Genomic DNA, 9,023 nt, shown 5'->3' on the forward strand with positions numbered 1-9,023 from the left:
AAAATATGAGTCATATGCAGACACCCCCCCCCCATCTTGAATTATAAATGTATTAGACTAAATCCTTTATTAGACTAAATCCTTTATGAGACTGTAACACTTTATAATAACTGCAAGCTATTAATCATTAGTTAAGCATTAGAAAGTTAATTCATCATTTATAAAGCATTAATAGACATTAATATGCAGTTTATAAATACAGATATAAATGCTTTATACCTGATTTAAAAGCATATCTATAATGTATTTAATAATTGTTTTTTCATACTTTATTAATGGTCAATTTATCATTTCTAAATTAAGTATAGCATTATTTACACACCAGTTATTAAGGAGTTGACAGTGGTTCATAAGATCACTTAGAAATTGTAAGTAAATGATTAATAAACAATTTAAATGCACATTCATACATCTTATTAATCAGACATATAGTAATAATTACTGTGTTAATAAATTGTTTATTAATATGTATTTCTACTGTAATTCAGGGTTAATTCAGGTGGTTATAAACCATATGTAGTTGTTAGTTTACTATTTTTTTAACTCATCTAAAGTGAGGACTATCTATGCTTTGTAAAGCTTTTACAAGAGAGATTTAAAGGCTTATAATATTTCTACGTTCTGTATCACTGTGTTGTGTTTGTGTCCTTTTTCTGTTGAGAATATAGCTGAGCCTTTATAAATATCCATTATAAATGCTTTACAAGGCATAACTAGTCCTCACTTTAGATGAGCTCACTTAAATAGTTAACTGACCACTACTACATGCTTTATAACTACCTGAATTTACTACATGTAATTACAATTTCTTGTGATCTTATTAATCACTGGCAATGCTATACTTCAATGAGAATGAAAAAAAGTATTACTATAAAATTAAACATTATAGATATGCTTTTAAATCAAATTTATATCTGTATTTATAAACTACCTATTAATGTCTATTTATGCTTTACAAATTATGAATATCTGTTAACTAATGCTTAATTAATGATTAATAGTGTGCAGTTATTATAAAGTGTTACCGAATATGGTTTAAACAACAATTACGATACTATTGTAGACTATAAATAAATCGCACACTGATAGATAATACAATGTGTTACTTGCTGTTTCTTTGTAACTGTTTGCAAAGTTTACTAGCGATTTCTGAGGGAAAATTTGTTTTATTTTTATTTTTTTCAGTGTACAGACCAGAATATCATAAAGTCAAGCTTGTAACCATGTTTTGAACATTGGGTCTTGTGGCAAGATAAAGGATTTAAAGTAAAAAAAATATATAAATAATAAAATAACTATAATCTAATTTTAATTAGGGTTGAAAGAGGCAGAATATTTCGACTGAATTTATGAACAGATTCTAGATTTTTTTGGAAACTTTTGGAAAGTTAACTTAAATTATATAAACTATTTTACACTCAAAGCCAGTTGGATCTTCAAATCTGATGAAAATTAAACTCATCTGCATCTTGGATGGCCTGAAGGTGAGCAAATGTACATTTTTGGGTGAACCATCACTTTAAAAATGCAGTGCTGTGCTTAAGGAAGAGCAGGCTAAAATGTTTTTTTAAACTTAAATGTCTACCTAACAACAGGCCACATTTGCATTTTTGTTGTTTTTGTATTTGTAGCGTTGTCAGTCCTCTGAGTGTCATCATTTAAGAGTGTAATGTGTAAAGGAAACTGAAAGCAGTATTCAAAGATTTATATTTTATGCAAATCCCTGAAATGACCAGAGAGTGTTGTTCATTAACATGACAAGCCACTGACATACATTTCATTAGAATTACTAATAAACACAGCCAAATGAACCTATCGTTCTCAATGTTTTAATAAAGCAAACTCTGTATGGATGTTAACCCACGTTTACGGATTAGATCCAATCCTCAGAGAGTCATTAAACACAGAGTCGGTCTTGTGTTGCCAAAACCATGAGAACTACTGAATATATAAAGCTGCAAACACAGAGAACGATCATTATGTGGGTGACATTAGGTCGACCCTGACAGTGAGAAAAATGCTAAATCAATAAAAAAAAATCAGCAACAAAAATAGCACTTTAACCATCCTTTTTTTATATATATATATATATAAATGTGAATTTAAAGCAATTGTTTAGTTTTATAACACCTCACTAAAATGTCTGTGCATGGCCACTTGACACTGACCTTGCTGCAAATGATTATCATGCAGTATGTAAATGAGTGTCTGTGTAAAATCGGCTCATCAGACATGTCTGTCTGTATTTCTTTGTTGAGCTTCCAATTGTTGTTTTAATATAAACCAGGAATACATGAATAAACATGTGTAACACTGCATCCACTAACAATCACCAGTAGCCACATCACTGAACTACATTCAGATTCAACATCCAACAACCAATATAAGGAATAAAAATGTTTTAAAACAAATACCTGCTTAGACTACCAACCGAACTTTCATGATCCTGTTTGTGACGACTCCTGTATTAGTTTTTCCACAGATAAAACACATTTATCTTCATTCTGGCATGCAACGTCCTCTTTTCAATATCCATTCAAATCTCGCCCAACATTTGTTTTCTTAAATGTCCTTTTTCATTCACATTACAGAAGTAAAATGGGTCGCGAGAAGCTATTCGCATTAACTTTCAATCACAGTGTGCAATGAGTGCGGCCGATATTAAATCCTTCCACAGTAGGAAATAAAAGCAAACATATTGAAGTGTCTGGTAATATTTCAGGCATCACAGCAGGAAGCAATGACACAACAGAAACATTCAAATGTTGATCTTGGTATTAAAGGGTTTTACGGCACAAGCTCAAATCCGTATACTGGATTTCATTAATTCAGGCATGAGAGTATAAAAGCATGAAGCTCTAGTTTGCATATTGCACTAAAGTGATCGCCTTCAGGGAGTGAAGGAGGAGAGGGATTTGTTGTCTCCGCTTTTGTTAACGATGTAGAGCTTGTACGGGAGTGAAAAGTTTTTGTCATGTAAAGGACTATTTTTGAGATAAGGTACAGATACTACAGATAACATCAGCTGAACACTGTCCTTCACAGACTTTCTCTCTCTCATTAATACACACACACACACACACACACCCTCAGTTACCTCCACTGACAGTTTCAGCACTCAGGAGACACAACAAGGACAATGCGAGGCAAGCAAATATATAACATACTTTGGCCAGTGTGAATTTATTGTTCTTGGGACAACATTACTTTCAGTCAATTACTTCAAACTGATTTATGCACTAGAGTTAGGAAGTTACTGCTATGTGTTAACGGAGCAATACTGACTTGTTTGTTATTTTTCTGTTTTACACTGTGAAGCTGCTTTGACACAATCAGTGTTGTATAAAGTGCTATACAAATAAAGGTGACTTGACTTAAGCGATTTCTGAAAAACACTTGATATTTGAAAAACATGCCAAAACGATCACATCCCTATCTTGATAGCCCCGCCCCCAAATTAACAAACATTCAATTTAAGAAAGACTCCTCCCTGAACACTACTGGACACACCCCCTTATTGATGATTGGCTACGAGTGTGCTTTGGTGATTTCTGTTAAACTTTCAATGGTGTTTCTTAGAAATCGTTTTCGAAACGAATCATTTGTTTTTCTAGAAAAATCACACTGTGATTTTGACTTTATACTGACACCTAATGGTGTGGATGAAGAATTATACAAAAATAAAAAAACTTTTCTTTCTGTGAAATTTTCTGAAACGTAATGTTTGACATTTTTGAATAAATTATCTGTCAATTAGTATCAGAATCAGAAAGAGTTTTATTGCAAACAAGGAATTTGTTTTGAAAATCGCAAAAGTGATTATATTAAAATAATTGACTGAAAGGAAAAAGAGTATTCAGCTTGTCATTGGGTCTAAAAATGCAGTCACCATGAGGGAGGACCACAAATATGTCTGAAGCTTTCATCTCATGTAGGTGTGCATAATTTTAATCTTTATTCTTTTCAGAGTTTACTCTTTTCACCCACATTTTTTTTATATTAATTAAACTTCTCTCTATTCTAAGTTGGGAAAAGAAAAAGCACTTTTATCATCAAACAACAATACTCCTCAATTTAATTAGCGCACATATCTCTGAGTTCAACTTTCTGAAAAGCAACCCAACATCTAAAAAATAATGGATATAATATCTCCTTATAAAAGTTGACTTGCCGGTGCTTGAATAAATTCCTATCACTTTCAAAAACCCTGTTGGCTCAGTTGTTCATATTTCACACTTCTCTAGTAAGTTTTGTGTAGTAAGACTCTGTAATGTCATTCTGAACACCGTTAATGTATGCAGCTCTCTTCTAACGAGCTGGTTATCAATCAGGTGTTCAATAAAGAGAGACTAAATATGCAAAGCAGTGGTACGTGAGGATTGGAATTGAGAACCACAGTGTTAGCTCAATAAAGACGATTTGCAAAAACAATACTCACCATGCAGCTGCAGGGAGACTGATGCTGAAAATCATAACAAAAGCATGACTTTGTGCGTGATGAGCCACATTCAAAATGATGAAGCTGGCAGCTTCTGTGCACCGTGACAGAATCAATGGAATAACACAGATAACAGCATCTCTGGTGATCAGAGATAAATCTAATTGAGTGTGGTCTGTGGTCAGATCGTTTATAAAACGACGGTTTATAAAATTTTAAATGTGGACTTTTTTTCTTACACAAATGCATTGATTCAGAAGGCCTTTATTTACCCCCTGGAGCCTTGTGGAGCACTTTTTATGATGGATGGATGCACTTTATTTTGCTTCAGAAAGCTCGACCACTATTTCCAATGCCATTATAAAGCTTGAACACCACAACTGAGAGGAGTGTTAGTAGATGAGTAATATCCCAATTAAACAGTAAAACACCTATTGGACAAATATGAATGAAATCACTGTAAAAAGTCCTAGACAAGACCCCAGGCATGACAAAATAATGTTGTGGTCAACTAAGTCAAATGCAGCACATAGATCGAAAAAGACCAGAGCCATGGGTATTTGCTAATAATGTGATTTGTACACTGCATGAGTTATTTCTGTCTGTTAAGAATTAAAATGTACTTCAGATGTATAGTATACTGTATGTTTGGAAGAGATACATAGCTTATACATATGTAACGCTGATGGTCGACAGATGCATTAGGTTCCTCTCTATCTTATTACCAGGCACATTTCGTGCAAGGATGAAGCTGATTTTCTGTTACCCTCTAGATATTTTATGGTCTATTTTCCGCATTAATGTTTTAAAAATAGGTTCTTTTTTTATTAATTCATGTATATGACAAAAGCATACGTATCTGGACTGAGGCAATGCTAATGTGTAACCCACATCTTCTCTACCGCTCTGATTGTTTGCCAGATGCATGTGGAAAAAGATTACCATTTATTCCAATTAACTAAACCTCCTCTTAATCCAGCACATGCAATCGAGAAGACAAGCAAATGTGTGTTTCCAAGATGCTCGACTGAGCGGATGCGGTTTGTGATTCCTGTAAGCATTACTCAGCAGGGGTGCGTGTCTTTCCCTCTTTCCTCCACTCGCCGTTTATTAGGAGTGATACACCACCTCTTCCCAGAGAGCCGAAGCATTTCGGTGAAACCAATACAGCGCAATACTGACACAAGGCAACACTGTTTAAATCCAAAGGTAGTTACCCTGCAAATGAGAAGTAAGGGCCATTATGAGTTTTATGAAGCTATCACTTGGCTGTTTGCTGGTCCGCTGAGTTTTAAAGGTGAATAGTGTCAGTTACGTGAACGTTCCCTGTAACTTCAATTGGTTGGAGAAAACGTCATTATATAGTAATGTTTGCAAACAGAAAGCAGCAACGTGACTATCAGAATATTGCATTAAAGGCATAAATTACTGTAAATTAACAACATTTCATTTTTGGGTGAACTATCCCTTTAAGCATCCTCGTATGAATATCCGTTGAGGTTTATTTAGTGATAACGATATCTGACACCTCACACAATATCTCAATTGTATTACAATATACACAATATATTACACGGCTGATCAACAAATTAATAAATATGTCGACATGAAATATCAGTTGAATTGAAACGGCACATTTTTATCTGTATATTATCTTCCACCAAGTCTAACTACTGTAGCATCAGATTCACTGTTTTTTTATTACCAATGATTAACGGTTACGGTTTTTAATATTTAGAATTTTTTAACTCCTATAACCTTTTTTTTTTATGTATTAATTTGCATATTTAAATGAACAAGTGGTATACTTACAAAGACTATACAACACACACATACAGAGAGAGAGATGTAACTACAATTTTAATGATTTGATTCAGATTTTAGTTTTATATTTTCAGTTTTCATTTTAATATTAGTTTTAGTCATTTTGTGTTTTTGTAATTTTTATTAACTTAAAAAAAAAATATATATATATATATATATATATATTTTTTTTTTTTTTTACTTTTTTTTTTTATTAAGACTTAGTTGTTTTATTTAGTTTTAGCTAAATTAAAATGAGAAATGTCGCCTAATTTAAATGTGTTTTTATTCTTACTAGATTTTACTAAATGTTTATTTCAAGTAATGTTTTTAGAATTATTTTTATAGTTTTGGTTTTAGTTAATGATAATAATCCTGATAAGAATCAGCTACTCCAAAGATAAATGTAATAAGCATTTATAACATAAAAATGGATTACTACTGTATTAGCCCTTTTAACCAAGCTGTAATAATATACGAATGAAAACGACATTACTACAAAGACTTACAAAAGGGTTTAATTTCCTTTCTGATGATTTAAGCAGTTAGGCAATAATTCATGCATTGTATTACCATGCTAAACATCTCTAACGGTGACAGTGATGGAGGAGTGGAAGCGGGAAGAGCTTTTAACCCAATTGTGAGCGGCTGCCATCATGTGACAGCGTGTTACGAGAGACCTACAGGCTTCATCTCAAGGCCAAAGATCCCAGCTATTCAAACTCAGGCTCGTCGGCACATAATCACCTAAAGTTTGTCTTAGTCTTGGAAAAAAGCTGAACTGCAGAAGACCTCAGCTTGGATTCTGCCTGTAGAGACAGATGATGTGGAAAGGTCGATCAATAAATCCAGACAATAGAGCGTTCTGAGCTGGAAACTGAAAAGCAGAACATTGTACGCAGGAAACTATGGACTGCACATTTAAAAAAATGTGAATACATTTAGAGGCAGGAAGAAAAAATGCATTGTGATGGGTGCAATTGAGCTTTATATTGTCAGTTGAAAATGCATCAGTGTTGGGAGTATAAACGTGTTCTCGCTTTTAAAAAAGCTTGATGGCCACAATAGAAAAGAGCAACAGGCAGGGATCTCAAAAAATTGTATTCAGCTGAGTTACAGATCTCAAAATGCAATTCAGTGGTAAAAGAGGCCTACAGACAGCAGAAAAACATGCTGAGATTCACAAATAGGTCACGTGTGAAAAGTAGGTAGTGTGATATTTCTCGTCTGCGATATTGTAATTGTTTTAACAATATGTAAGCTGACATTATCGAATGTCACTTGCAAAAAATGTTTCTTTGTGATGTCGCCTAGAATGCAATTAAAACATTTTTATAATATCATACAAGCAACAGTGTCATTTAATTAATGTGATACATTTTAAACCGTTCATAATTTAAATTTAAAAGGGTCAACAAACAAGTGGATATTGAGTTAATTTAAAAAAAGACACACAAAAAAGGCCTGAACCAGCCAATGTACCAGTGCAAAAAAAAAAAAAAAAAGTAACACCAAGCTAAATGTTGTTTAGTTATTTTAAACAGAAAAACAACTAAGATTTACCTTTGTCAATAAATCGCACACCCTTCGTTGTGCCTCTACTATCTTCACTACATTTACAGTAGAATTCAGTAACAGTTTACATAGTTTAACTGTTCCCGTAACATTTATTTGATTGGTGTAATGCTATCTAATGCCTGTGTTAGCAAGTCTAAGATTTATTGTTAAAATAAAAAAAATTCTTCCCTATTGAGACATACTTATATCCCAGGGAACGAAAAAAATAAAATGAGTAAAACTGGACAATGTGTGCATTGTTGCTGTGATCTCATGTTAGTTTGAAGAACATGTCAGAGAAGAAAAGTCACTGCGAGGCAGCAGATATGTTAATGCTTTTGACTGAAGATAAAAAGGGATTATGATTTTACAAAGTGATGTGCACAGATAAATAATTGATAATAAACAGCAACATTTGAAAACTAAGGTGCATACGTTCAGATCAATGAGGCCTAAGACTAATCAGTTCCCAAAAGAAATACAAGACCTGTGTTAGTTGAAAGAAAACGAGTTTTAGATTAAGATTTTTAGTGATAAATCACAAAAAAAAAGAGAATTTTTTACATTTTTATCTTAAAGAGTTGGGCAATTTCAAACAGCAACTCAGGTAAGTGTCCAGTCTTCAAATGAAAACAACTTCTGATAATTGGTTTCCTTTTCCCTTGTAGGCATAAGGATATGAGGACAGAAGAACAAAGACGACAGGTCGACGTTCACCAAAAGACGTAAAAACTCACCATCAGCAGGTAGACTGGAGAATTACACGAACACAGGGTTGGAGAACTGGAGAAACAGGAATGAAACCAGAAAGTTGTGCTGTGACATGTTTATATAGCATGGAGAAATGAAGTGATCAGTAACAGGTGTGCCGATTAACGAGGTGCAGGTGTGAACCAGACAGGCTGCTGGGAAATGTAGTTCTGGGCTGGTGACGGGGCGATATCCTTTTAACATGTACTAATATATACACTTTAGATACTAACATGAACTTTTATGTAGATTTAAGGTAATAATATGTGTAGTTTAAGAATAAATAAATACCCTTTAGCTGTTGTACCTTAAAGCACTGAACAAGTTACAGCGAGTGTGAGCTTGTACAGTAAACCGAGAAGCTACGCATTTTGTAAGATATATATATATATATAATTCGTTTTTTTTCACTGGAATAAAGTTTTAAGTTAAGCACTAAAGTTAATGTACTAAATTTACTAAGACTTAAACTGAA

General features: G+C 33.3%; 1 protein-coding gene across 2 annotated transcripts in view; it reads right to left on the minus strand.

Moving 5' to 3' along the window:
• The window catches only part of LOC128027371 (ecto-NOX disulfide-thiol exchanger 2), a 255,254-nt gene extending 246,653 nt beyond the window's left edge, over positions 1–8,601 (minus strand). Inside the window, exon 1 of one of the 2 annotated variants that reach the window (XM_052614932.1) lies at positions 8,536–8,601. The gene's annotated coding sequence lies outside the window, so the exon portion shown is untranslated. The remainder of the gene's footprint in view (positions 1–8,535) is intronic. The other variant, XM_052614934.1, reaches the window with a different exon arrangement.
• Between the last annotated feature and the right edge of the window lie 422 nt (positions 8,602–9,023).

The sequence above is a fragment of the Carassius gibelio genome, chromosome A14, assembly GCF_023724105.1.
Source record: "Carassius gibelio isolate Cgi1373 ecotype wild population from Czech Republic chromosome A14, carGib1.2-hapl.c, whole genome shotgun sequence".
Taxonomy (NCBI): domain Eukaryota; kingdom Metazoa; phylum Chordata; class Actinopteri; order Cypriniformes; family Cyprinidae; genus Carassius; species Carassius gibelio.